Here is a 12,935-nt window from a genome sequence, read left to right as displayed (position 1 = left end):
TTCCTTCAAAAGATATTTAACACTTCATTTTTGCTCCATCCTTTTCTGAATACTTCTTAGAAAACACAAAGGCTTTAAACAAAAGGTCATTAAGAGATAAAGAATTGAAGCTCTTCTTGCAAGAATGAAAGGAGAAGGCATCTTGACATTTTTTAACGGGTTTTTTTCCCCCCTCTTTTCCAAACTCAAAATTAATCAACACTGATTCGATTTCACACACATAAGCCTGTTTTGTGGAAGTGGCATTTGCTGACAGGGAGCTGTTTGGACAATTCCAGCCAGAGGAGCACACAATATGCTGCACACCATTAGGGCACACAGGCTGCAAGGACACTGGGCTCCCAGGGTTCACAATAAATCCTCTCCTTTTTCTGGGTCAAGAAACTCGTAGCTGTCTGGAGGTTATGCTAACACGCCAGGGTCTGGGGACTGATGTTGAGATCTGAGGAATTCCTGTTGCCTGGAATAGAAACAATGAAATTGTTCCAAGGCACCATTTATTCCCAGGTGCCTGCAAGCTGTCATTTCTGGGGAAGATGAACAATTTGAGAAGATCTAATGTCTACAGAAATAATTCAGGAAGACAGAATTCATTCAGGTCCCCAGGTCAGTAATGAATGGGACTCGTGTGAGTCAGAGGAGGACAGGGGGCACCTGAGCAGCCTCAGCTCTCCAAAACCAGGTGAGCCTGTGCAGCCATGCAGGGGCACTGACAAAGGCTCTGAGCACCTGGGACTGGAGGCTCTGGTGCATTGAGAGGCTGAACCTGGAACAGAGAACAGACAAAGCTAAAGAATAAAGCAGGGATTTATTAAAAGGCCTCAATGGATCCACCTTGGGCAGCACAAAAGCCCAGCCAGGGCTACACCCAAGCTAGACCTAAAATGGTCATAAAATGGACAACCAGTCATGAGGTTTCACACTTTTATAAGTTTTGGTCCGTTTGCATCTTGGGGTTGATTGTCCAGTTACAGCTTCGGGTTATGAAATCCCATCCTCCTTGTTTGCTCCCCTCAGTTCTTCACTGTTTATTCTTTTGGTCCTGAAGTTTTTAACAGTTGTCCTTGGTCTCAAGCTGGAAAAGGATTGTTTATTCTAACTACTCTGTGAAGAGGGCTTACTACCACTTAATATGAAGCTCAGAGCTACACACCTAGGCAGCACAGAACCTGAGAAAAATGAAAGTTAAAGCTTAAGGCATCAGCCACAGGTGCTGCAGAAATGGGTGTGAGCAGAGAGGACCAAAGGCTGCAGCAGCCTGGGGCTGGCAGGTGCAGCCCAACAGCAGGAGGCTGCTCTGCCACCACAGTAAGGACCAGCATGGTCTTGAGCCTTGTGCTACTCCAGCAGCCCAGTTCCCATCAGTAAATGCCTGTTTTACCTCACCTCCTTTCAGCTCTCGGTCAGTTCTAGTCAGGAATTCTAGACAGGAATTCTCTGACTGGGAACAAACAAGCCGTGCTATGAACAGTGGGATATTGCCCTTAGGTATTTGATAAAGAGCTGTCAGACACCCTGAATGTGCCACAGCCTCTGCCTGAGATGAGGGGTCAGCGGTGGCATGAGGAAGGAACAGCATGGGGAAAAAATCACAGGATCATTAAGGCTGGAAAAGACCACCATGACCACTGGACCCTATCACAAAGAACTACCCACTTCCCCTAAGACACACCAAGCCTGGGTACCAGAGGCAGTCCTGCCTCCCTGCATCCTGCCCTGGCTGGCATTCACTCTCCTGCTGGCATCCCACTGCTTTGGAATGCTCTGGGTCCCTGTATCTATGTCAGGGAGCAGAGAAAATGGCAAGGGAAAAGCAAACAAAGTGAATGAGGAAAGCATAACAAACCCAGCAGAAAAGTCTTCCCACGCCACTCTGTGCTTTCAAGTAAATGAGGCTAATTAACTAATTGCCTAAATTATTAGGGCTATTTTTACCCTTGTAAGAGGGTTTGGCATTGTTGCCAATTTCTTAAGACTCAGTGCTGAACTCTCAACTTATCAGGAAGTTAATGAAGCCAAGCCCCTGGAGACGGGACCCTCAGGGCAGAGCAGCTGCCAGGCCAGGGCTGGGCTGGGGCTCAGGTGGGCACCTCTGCAGCAGGGAGGGAGCATCTGCAGCAAAACCACCCCCCGGGTGCTGCTGTTTAACACAGAAGTCCAGAGCTGTTTGCTAAAATCTCCCCTGCCCCCAGTAAAGGATTCCTCTCCATCAGTTTCCCACTGCAGGCAAGATGAGAGAGGCTGATTTGGAGAAAGATTTCACACCTGGGTGAGAGGAGGGGAAGGCTGAAGGCTGCACCCCAGCCCTGGCTCCATGGAAGCCCATCTGGGCAGACCCAGAGTAACCTTGGAGAACTGGACCACTCTCCACTAAAGGAAAGGGCTGATCCCTCTGCTGCAGCCTCGACTGACCACACTCCCTGCCCCAAACATGCAGGAATCCACGGCGGCAGGAGCTCCCTCCTTCTGCTTTGAGAAAATGCTGTTTTCTTGGGGTTTGTAAGAAATCTAGATGTTTTCTCCTCTTCAGCTAAATGCCAGTGTCTGAGCTCCCTGGTGGCAATCTCAGTTAACTCCATTACAATCCCCCAGTCATTCTGGCTGAGGAGCTGGTCCCCTCAGGAGCCAGAAGACTGATAGCTCTCCTTTTCTGTAACAAATCTCACCTATCAGCTCTAATGAGGTGACATTTCAAGCCTGCCTCTTCTCTCAGCACAAAGTACACAACAGTTTGGGGTGCCAAGTCTCTCACAGCGAGCTCTCCTGTGAGTTATCTCCAAGATTATCTTCACTCCTGGACCAGCCATGGCTTGGCTGAGTCCTGGAGACCTCCAAGGATGGAGATCCCACAGCCTTTTCTGGCCATCTGTTGTGGAGCACCCTCAGTGCACATCTCCTTCCCAGTGCCCATCCTGAGCCTCCCAAGCTGCCTGTGTGCCCCCTGCCCCCTGTGAGGCTGCCTGCTGCTCTTGGCAAGAGTTTGGCCCTGCTGCCTCTGCAGGCTCTGCCCAAGCAGCTGTAGCTATTTCATGCTGCCTTTCCAACTCTGATCCTGCTGTCTGGCAGGATGAGGAGTCTCTGGATGCCCTGGAATGTTGGTCTGACAGTGCTGGTGAAGGGAACTAGCAGTGCACATCAAACCAGATTAAGAAAGCCACGGATTTCCTTGGGTCAGCTCCCCCCGGGCACCCTGTGCCTCCCAAGAGGGCTCCTGGGCCCCTCTCAGCTCTTTGGGTGAGGGTCAGTGAGATGAGGAAGGAGGATCAGATGGCAGCCGCTGCTCTGCTCAGCAATGCAAGAAGGGCATCCCACAGCTCTGTTATCAAGGAAATGTGACTCACCACAATATTTTGGTATCTGTCTTTCTACCTGCAGGCCCCCTCCCCAAACCCTGGTCACCCTGCTTGCTGAAAATCCCATTTTGGTTGGAGCTAGCCAGATTTTGCTATTGAAAAATACCATGTTTGACTAGTCCAGAGTGGAACCTCTGTCAGATCAGGTTCTTTTATCTTGGAAAAGATGAATACTTTCTCCTGTCTTGTCAGGGAAGCACAGAGAGACATTGTTCCAAAGTTTTGTAAATACAAAGCAGAGATTATGGTCCCTGGGGTGACTTGGCAGGAAACTTCACCATTTTCAAGGGCCTTCCTGTGTGTGAAATGGAAAGAGCAATGCTGCCCTGTAGCTCCCTGTTTGCAATATACTTAGAAATTCTTGAATATCTGGCACCAGACATGCTGTATTATCTCCTACCTCATCTCCTGTGTATAAAGCTGGCAGCCTGGTCAGGGGAATTATTCCAGATTTGTGCTGTCCAGAAAACAGCCTGACAAGAAGATTTGCAAGTCACATCTCCCTGCTCAGTGCCATCTCCTGCCCCATTGCTCAGGAACCCACCAGAGATGATGAAATCTGGGCTCCCCAGCCTGGGAGAGGGTTGGCAGTCCCAAAGCAGGAGCTGGCAGGCAGCTCTCACTGCCTGCTGCAGCTCCAAGGGCTGCTCACTGCCTGTTCCCATCACTCTCAATGCTCCCACCAAGACACCACCACCTCAGCCACCACTGCAGAGAAACCAAATGCTGCCCTTTCACACTCAGGGACCAGCAGGGAAACTGGGTGACACTGGGGAGCCCAGGAGAGGTCAGTCCTGCTGCAATATTTACAATACAGGGGAATGCCCTGGTTCCTTCATGACCCCACCTAACAGTGGAGATGGAGAGGATGTCAGGACTCAGATATTTCCCTACTGCCCCAGGGCAGGTCCTGCTGGAGGTCTTGGGGCAAAAGGAATAAAAGCCTGGTTTCGATTTACCAAGTGAAATTTGCACATTTGCAAGTCAGATTAAATTTCCCAGGTTTGCCTTCTGCATGTTTTATCCACTAACACATTTGCATAGATTTAAACACAATACAAAGCTGCAGACACCATCAAAAGAGGCTGGAGGGGAAAAGGGCAGGAGAAGCTTGTGCTTTTTCTTTAGGCTTATGGAAGATTCTGTTCCCAGAGGTCAGAGAAGGGGCTGTGCCTGGAGCTGTGCCAGCCCCTCACCTGAGCAAGCTCTGCTTGGAGACACAGCAGGAGCCATGGGAGACCTCAACAGGTGAGTTCAGGGCAGGGGTTGGCACTGATGGGGCTGGGACAGAGCATTCAGAAACCTCAACCCATGCCAGTAGCACCTGAGAGAGCAGGATGTCAGCCCAGAATTTGCTATGTGGCATCTCTCTCCAGAAAGTGGAAAATTTCTTGGACAATGCCAAGGTTCCATGGGAATTCCCCACTGGTGCATTCCCCAGGAGGTGTCTGCACAGGTTTAAACACACACTGGACAAAGAGAAGCACCATGTTAGGTGATTAAATCCCCCATGTACCTGCAGGAAGTGGAGAATAGATCCTGCTTACCAGAGCTGTGAAACATATTCACCTGTTGCAGGAATTAATCTTTTTTTTTTTTTACTAACAGAGAGTGGCAGAGCTGTGCACACAGAAATCCTGTCTGAAATGAATCCCTGATAAAGAGGCAGCCAAGTTGAAAGGTGAGTTTTACTACCTGCCAAGGCTTTGGGTTTTTAAAGGGTCACTTGTGGAATTACTGTATTAGCGAGCTATTACAGGTATAGATATCAAAATGCTATGCACAGCAAGAAAAATCATGAAAGTTTTGAGATGGGAAGAAAACACACAGAAAAAATGAGGCAGAAGAGGAGAAAAGGGGGAGAGAGGAGAAGCAGTGATGTGCAGAGGGGAGGCAGGCTGGTAAATGATGGAGGAGATAGTGGAAAGGGGTTGAAGAAGAGAGCAATGAACAGCAGAGTTGGAAGAATAGAGAAAGATAAAAAGAGGAGGAGAAAAGAAAAAAGAGATAAATGAGGGCAAAGACCAACTCATCATTTTGCAATTCCACCCCGGTGGAGAGGAAAATTGATGTCTGGAGCTTTTTTATGGCCAACCTCCTGGGCATGGGACAAAAGACAAGTTATTACCCAACCCCAGGTCAGGTCTGTAGCCTGCCAGCTGCCTAGACACATTCAGAGAGCCCAGGAGAGCTGTAAATCAAGGGGGCCAAGGAGATCAAGGGAGGCTGGGACCAGGCACAGCAGTGAGCAACACAACCACAGGAGAGGAGCGAGCCCAGGAGCAGACAAGGAGTGCCCAGATCAGAGGGCTCTGCTCATCTCTCCTTCACGCCGTTCCTAAGGACAGCACTCTCCCAGAGATGCAAGTCCCCCTGCATTTCCTCCTGATTTCTCTTCCTATTGATTCCCAAGCCCTGAATACCATTTATTTTTGCTTGCTTGATTCACTCATTCATTGAATAAAGGCTTCATCACTATTATTATTATTATCCCCGTCATTGGGCTCCTCATCACACATTATATTATTTGCATTGCAGAGCTGGAAGATTTCAGGTTGAGGCAGGAAATTTGTGTGAGTTGTTATTACTGCAATCAGATGAAGTGAGAATTGGATCGGCGGAGGCTGCCAGAGCACAGCTCTCCCAGCAGGACACCGAGGCTCTGCCCAATCAGGGAAAGCTGCTAACTCAATCTGCAGGTCCCACCAGCAATTTTGGACTTGCCTTTGGTGTCCCACCTCTCCCTCCCATCCCACCTCCCAGCCCCACCAGCTGCCAGCAGAGAACAGGGAAACGCATCGGGACAGGAGGGCGAGGAATCAGAAAGGACTTGGCGAGATTGCACATTTTCTGCCTTGCTGATGGTATTTATTAGACAACAGAAAATAGCTATTTTACCATCTGCCTTGTAAAAAAAAAAAAATCCTCATTAAATTAATGGAATGTGCAGCTGCTGAACAGAGTGTTCCTCTTGCGGCCGCCTCCCCATTAGCCCAGCACTTGCTGGAGCAGGGAATCAGGCTGCCAAGAGGAGCTGTGGCTAACTCCAGCTCGTGTGGTGGGAGAGGATGGACAGACAGACAGCCCCCTGCTCCTCCCAGCCCCGAGGTCATGCCAGGGGACCCACAAATGCCCTGTGGCTGCAGACAGGGTGTAAGCGCTGCCTTGCTCATGGTGCATCCCCCTTCCTGCACACAGCCCTGTGAAGGGAGCCAGAGGGGTCAGCTCAGCAGGCTGAAAGCTGGAGGCACTCAACTCCCTCCTCAAGCTGGAGTTTGGATCAAGCAGAGCATGATCCAAACTCCAGCTTGAGGAGGGCAGTGTTGCTCAATGTCATTTGTTGAGCAAGGCAGGGTTTGCAGGCAAGTGAGGTCCCAATTTCCTGGCCTCTTCCACCTCAACATGACCTAGTCCATCCATCCCAATCATCCATCTCTACATCTCAGAGTTCCACTGAGCTGATGTTTGCCCTGAGTGGTTCAGCTGGGACCCAAGGAAGCCCCAAGCCTGGCTGGCTGCACAGCCCAGAGGAGTTCCTACACACAAGCCTTTGTTTTGGCTGAGAGGAAACCAAAAATAATGAACCCAATCCTTTCCCAATCCCAGCAAGACAGGTGCACCATAAACCCAAGGTCCTGAATGATTTTAATGATGCTGACAGAGAGGGAACAGCAGCCAGTCTTACCCATTCATTTCTACTCAACAGCACTGAAGGGGTTTATGCGAATCTTTTCTTCTGATACTCAGTGCAGCCTGGGCAGTGTTTGATGGTGAAGTGATGCCCAAAATCTCATATTACATGGGGCTTTGGGGAGCAGATCCACCAGTTTGCATTGCCAAATTCTCCAGGAGGTACCAGATACCAAAACAAGCTGCCTTGGCTCACTGCCTCACCACTTCATCACCAGCAGCTCCTGAAGAGTTTTATCCACAGCTGCTTTGGGCCCAGCAGTTCTTCTCCTTAGGAAATAAAGTCCTTTGTTGGTTGCCTCAGCACTGCCGATGTTTCAGGATCGCTGCAGCATAATCCACATTTAATCCTCAATTGTGTTTTCTGCAGCTAACCCCTCTGCTAAAGCTGGGGAGCTCCCAGAGCCTGCACTGCTCCTCTGAAGCTGCAATCCCCTCCCTGCTGCCGTCTCCTTCTCTTTCTAGGAGGCTTTTCTGTATAGATGTTTCACCTAGATGAGATTTTACCTGTCCTTCACAGGGAATTTCTTCTCTTAACTTGCTCCTTCAGCGTTTACAAAGCAGCTGGGGGAAAGCTGACCTTGGGAGACAGGTCCAGCTGCAGAGAGGTTGCCCCCATTGTGTCTGTGGTGGGAGCAGGAGAGGAGCCCCTGGATTTCAGCAAGCACAGGGAAGTTACAGGACTACAGCATGTTGAATCACCTCACGCCGAAATAAATCCTGACATAATAAGCCCTAATACTGCCAAAGAAACTATTACAGTCAGTTACAGAAATAATCCACATTGAAAATCAGTGCAAATACCTCTCCCCAGTGGAATGACATGGCTCTAGAGGATCATCTAGGAGTCAAAGATGATCATTTCATGTTTACCCAACAGATGAGGGCAGCTCCAAAAGTCAAATGTTCGTTGCCAAAAAAGCTCTGCCTAAGTGAGATTTTGCCACCTCTCATCAAAGAGTTGCTTTAAAAAGCGATGAGCAAGTACAAAAGGGAAGACCATGAAAGGCAGAGATCGAATCCAAGTCCAGAAGGCTGCTCTGACTCTCTCTTACACCACTGCCTTCATTCCTATCAATCCAATCAATTTGCAGCAGCAAGGACAGAACAAACACCAACCTGATTGCTTCTTTAGCAGAAATGTTTGGGTTTTCAGAGGCTAATGGCAAAATTTCCCCTAGCCTTTGCCTGTGTTTCTGCTGATCTCAGGGATTTTAAAGCAGAACCTTGTCTGCAAGTCGCTGGTTTATCTACAGCATCAGTTGGTTGTGTTTTCAGGGCTGTAGGTGTCTTGGCACGTGTGGATCTGGCCAGTGGTGTGTACATGCTGCCTTGGGCACTCGTGCAGTGCTACTCTCTCAGAGGAACCTGTGACACAGGACCACCAAGCTGCTGAGCTTCCTGCTGGAGAGGCTCACAGGTTGGTTTAGAAAGCAGGTTAGCCAGAAAGACATGGCAGAGTAGCAAAAAAAAACAGGGGCTGTCATTTTTTCCTTGGAAAAACATTTACTTTCTTAGGAAAAAAAAAAAAAAAACTAATTTCATGGAAACAAACAAACATACACCCCCAAGTCCCATTAATTAAAACTTGAAGCCTGTCACAGGGAATTTTGATAAAAACGTTGACATTTTGCAAAGTTGCCCTTGGACAAATCATGAGCACAGAAAGCTCTGAGACAGGGAGGCTGTGGGAAGGGACTCTGCGCGCGTTTGGGAAGGACATTCATCTTCCTGCAGTCAGGTGTGCTGCTAACTCCGGGACGTTCCTCATGTGTTTGTCCTTCCCCCATCCACGTGCAGCCTGCGTTGCACGGGGGCTGTGGCAGGCCTGTGAGAAGGCCAGGAGAAGGTCGGGGGCTGTGGCAGGCCTGTGAGAAGGCCAGGAGAAGGTCGGGGGCTGTGGCAGGCCTGTGAGAAGGCCAGCAGAAGGTCGGGGGCTGTGGCAGGCCTGTGAGAAGGCCAGGAGAAGGTCGGGGGCTGTGGCAGGCCTGTGAGAAGGCCAGGAGAAGGTCGTGTGCCTGCACACGGGGAAACGCAGCGCGCCCCTGGCAGGCTGCGCGCGCACGGCTCTGCGCGCTCCAGGTGCCGCTTGTGCCCCTGTGTCTCCTGCTGCTGGCACAGACACGGAGCTGCACCGCCTCACAGAGCCCAGCACACATCTTTACAGAGGTCAGGAGCAAGCAGAGGCGAAGCAGAGCTCTGAGATTTCGGGTTACTCATTTGTTCCGTGGGAATCCGCGGAGCCGCAGGTTGACGCAGCACCCGCAGGTCCCCAGGACACCTCCGATGCTCAGGGCCCTACAGAGCAGGATGTTTCCACCTCCCGAGTCAGAAATGCTGGTGCCGAGGCTCTCTCATGCTTAGGAACATTCTGATCCATCACTCAGGCTCAGGTCTCAGCTGCAGACAGCAGCCCTGCTCATGCACACACGGGCCCATGGCCACCTCAATCATCCATCCAAACCAGAGGAGACAGACAGGGAGGAAGGACCTCACCCTCCAGGTCTGCCCTGGGGCTGATCTACGTGTGAGGAGCCGCTGCCTTTGAACACCACAAGTCTCATCTCAGCATCATCCCCCCTTTGCTCCATCCCCCTGCTTCTGCCGTGCCTATGGGAGCACTCCGTTCACACCAACAGATCTGAGCGTCCCCGGATGATTAAAGGAAGCTCTGCCTTTTAAATCGCTCTGATTGGGGTTGACGGCTGTGTGGAATTGGACACTTGGCTCTAATGATGTGTGAAAATCTCCCTGCTGTGACCCGTCGTTCCAGCTGTGGAAAATAAGGAGAAAGGCGGAGGAGGGGCATTAAAAAAACCTTCAGTGGGAGTCCCAGATCAGACAGAGGTTTGTCAGGCAGGACAGTCCCTCTGGGGCTCTGCTCAGTGCCTGCATGAGGCTGGCAGAGGTGGCCCTGCTTCACAGAACTGATGGGAATGTGTGTAAATGTGTCACCACCGGTGGCAGCAGATGAATTGGGGTCCTGGTCGAGAGCAGGTCAGCATGACCAAAGCATCTGAGCCGCTCTGGAAGCTCACTCCCAGGCAAGGAATGCCTGCCAGCTTCATGGGTGGGTTCCATCCTGGCTCTGGCTGGTCCCACCAATACTCCCATGCTGGCGTTGGGGGCAATGATCCCAGACTGAGGTGCAGCTGGGGTGTGCAGGCTGCCATGGCACAGCTGTGCTGCTGGAGCATTGCTCTGGGCTGTGACTCCTCTGGGTGAGACTGTGCGAGCTGGATCCAGCCCCAGGGACAGGCAGGCATGACCAGCCTGCAGCACAGCACGGTGGCTTCAGTCAGGTCCCAGGAGCACGATAAGAATCGTCTCAGTGAGCAAACCACACTGTCCCTGACACACAGGGGACACCAGCTGACACCTCCTGGGCTCAGTCTCCATCACTGCTGCTGCCAGGGGACCAGCCAGCAGATCCCTGTCAGCCCAGCACGTTCAATGCCTCCTGTCCCCACCACCTTCCCCTGTTATTAAATCCCTGACGACACCTGAATTCAAAGCAAATCTGGCCATACACAGTCTGATCCTCCCTCTCCAGACAAATTGGCTTCTTAGAGGCCCTCCTCGCTGAGATCCACTGTTCTGTGGCAGAGGGGAATGTCCAGCTGGGCTCTGAAACAAAGGATGAGTTTCTTCAGGCTCAGATGGGGCTAAACAGAGGCACGGGGTGGGGGGGGATGCCGGAGGTGTCCTGCAGCGAGTGACCCTCAATGTGACATTGATGGCTCTTAATTCCTAAGCCTGCTTTGGAAGGATTGCAGTAGATCCAATTTAATCACCGCAGCCTCTTCATCTCCCCTGTCTCAGCTCAGGGTAATGTTATGCTTTCTCCTCCACTGCTTTTCTCCAAGAACTGGCCACCCTCCTCTCCCTCTTCACCTGCTGCACAGTGCAGGGCCGCCAAAACCACAGCTGCCCTCGGCCTGTTTACTACCACACAGCTCAAACAGCACTTGCTTAATTTCCTGTGTCTGTGGGAGGACTCGTTGTCTGCTAACGAGGGGCACAGCTCCCTGCAGGTGCACCCACCACCTCCCCACAGTCGGGCTGCGCCGTGCATAGCATTAAACATTTAAGCGCTTGTCAAAACGTTGTAACTACTTTTTTGTCTTGTTCCATTAGCTCCATTTCCAAAGGCCACCACTGGAACTACTGAACATTTATTTCTATTGAATCCAGCTTAGAAGTTATGATCTGAGGAAGAGGGAGACAGGACAGTATGTTCTGCGGCACCGGCTTTTCCCCACCACCGCTCAGCTGAGACACGCTGGCCTTTGAAATATCATTTTTATTCCTACCTTGGAAAAGCTAAAATAAAGAGATTGACTCTTCCATCTGCTTGATTTGCTTCTGCTGTTTAAACAAGGGACATAAATATCAGTCAGGTGGCCACCCTGTGTAAGTTTTGGGGCTGTGTGTTTAAACATCCTGCACAGTTTGTGATACCAGCTGTGGGAGCTGGATTTCCTCCCCAGGTGCAAAATAAAGTGTGGTTATTACATGATTTTCCTGTTGCTAGAGAGGCACACACATGAATCTTCCTCTCTCACTGCCTGTGCATGAACAATGTCTTATTATGCAAACACTAGGAGTATTGGACAAAAAGCACAGAAGAAAGCCAGTGGAGCCAGCAGTTTAGAGGGAGTGGAGCATGGGCAGGGGTGGGCTGTGGGGATCCATGGTCCCCAGTTTTGCTTTATGTTCACTTTATCAGCAAGAAGTACAGAGCAAGAGGGAGTTGCATGGGGCTGGGGACACCTGCAGCCCCCAGGGACATTGGGGAGATGCCCAACACATCAGCCCTTGGCCACAGAATCCTGCACCAGGGTCACCGCAGGGCTGAGCTCCCCCAAGCAAACCCCATATTTGCATGAGGGAGCTGGGCTTGCTGCAGGACAAGGGGACAGCACTGCTGGTGCCAGCCCTGCAGTCAACAGCCTCCCCTCCTTCAGAGTAAAAAAAGGGAAATCTAAAGCCTTCTTAAAGACTTCCCTGTGTTTAAGTTCCTTGCTATTTAAAGCCATGTGAGAGCCCGAGAGTTCCAGCCCGGCTGCCTGTGCCTGGGTGCTTTGCAAAGTTGTAATCCCCGCTAGTGACATCACGGGCCGTTGCCATGGGGATGTCACAAACTCAGAGCTGTGACTTCATCACAGCAGAGATCAGCAGCGAGGGAGGCAGTGCTTCCCAGTGCCTCTGGTAATTAGCAAACTGGCATGGAAAATGAGGATGAAACACACAGGATAGGGACATAAAACCATTTAGCAAGTATCATCTACTGGAAAGCATTCCCTCATGAGAAAGCGCCTCCTTAATGTATCCTGAGCTCTTAAATAACCCACAAAAGGCAGGGAATAAAATAGAAATTATAGTGATTTGTTTTATTGGGCATTTCATTGAGTAATTAAGAGGATAATTATGAGAAGGAACATTAAAAGGCGTTACTCTCAGCCTTCATCCTGCTTTAGAGGAGCGTCCTCTTACTGAATGTGCAGCATCATCCGACATTGTCCTGTGCCAGCTCGGGTTTCCCTGCAGGGAGGAAGGCATGCATGGATGTGGGAAGGGGTGAAAAACATCTCCCCCATGGCCTGACAGGATGCCAGAGTTCTCCCAAGAAATGCAGAGTGGGAACAGTAGGTTGCAGGGAGCAAACCCCACTTTCATGGTGTCTCCTGGCACATGGTGTCAGGCCCTTGTGCATCGTGTGTCATGCAGGGGGAGGCTAAAGGAAAAACTGGGGAGAGATCAGTGTGGTGCAAAGTACTGATGGAGCACCACAGCCAAGGCAGAAGTGGCAGAAAGCTGGAAATCCAGCTGAAAATTCAGCACAAAAGTGGCCCTGCACACAAGGACAGCTCTCATCCACCTCCCTTCAAA

General features: G+C 50.7%; 1 protein-coding gene and 1 long non-coding RNA gene across 3 annotated transcripts in view; one reads left to right on the top strand and one right to left on the bottom strand.

The window, feature by feature from the left end:
• Positions 1-12,935, bottom strand: part of ELFN1 (extracellular leucine rich repeat and fibronectin type III domain containing 1) — a 105,459-nt gene that overhangs the window by 67,842 nt on the left and 24,682 nt on the right. The window lies entirely within an intron of this gene.
• On the top strand, positions 4,488-11,296 carry LOC136563328 (uncharacterized). Its single transcript, XR_010784619.1, has 3 exons — positions 4,488-4,601; positions 4,962-5,034; positions 11,181-11,296. It is a non-coding gene; the product is annotated as an uncharacterized lncRNA (long non-coding RNA).

Source organism: Molothrus aeneus, chromosome 16, assembly GCF_037042795.1.
Source record: "Molothrus aeneus isolate 106 chromosome 16, BPBGC_Maene_1.0, whole genome shotgun sequence".
In the NCBI taxonomy this organism is placed as follows: Eukaryota; Metazoa; Chordata; class Aves; order Passeriformes; family Icteridae; genus Molothrus; species Molothrus aeneus.
This window is presented reverse-complemented; position numbering and strand designations above follow the sequence as displayed.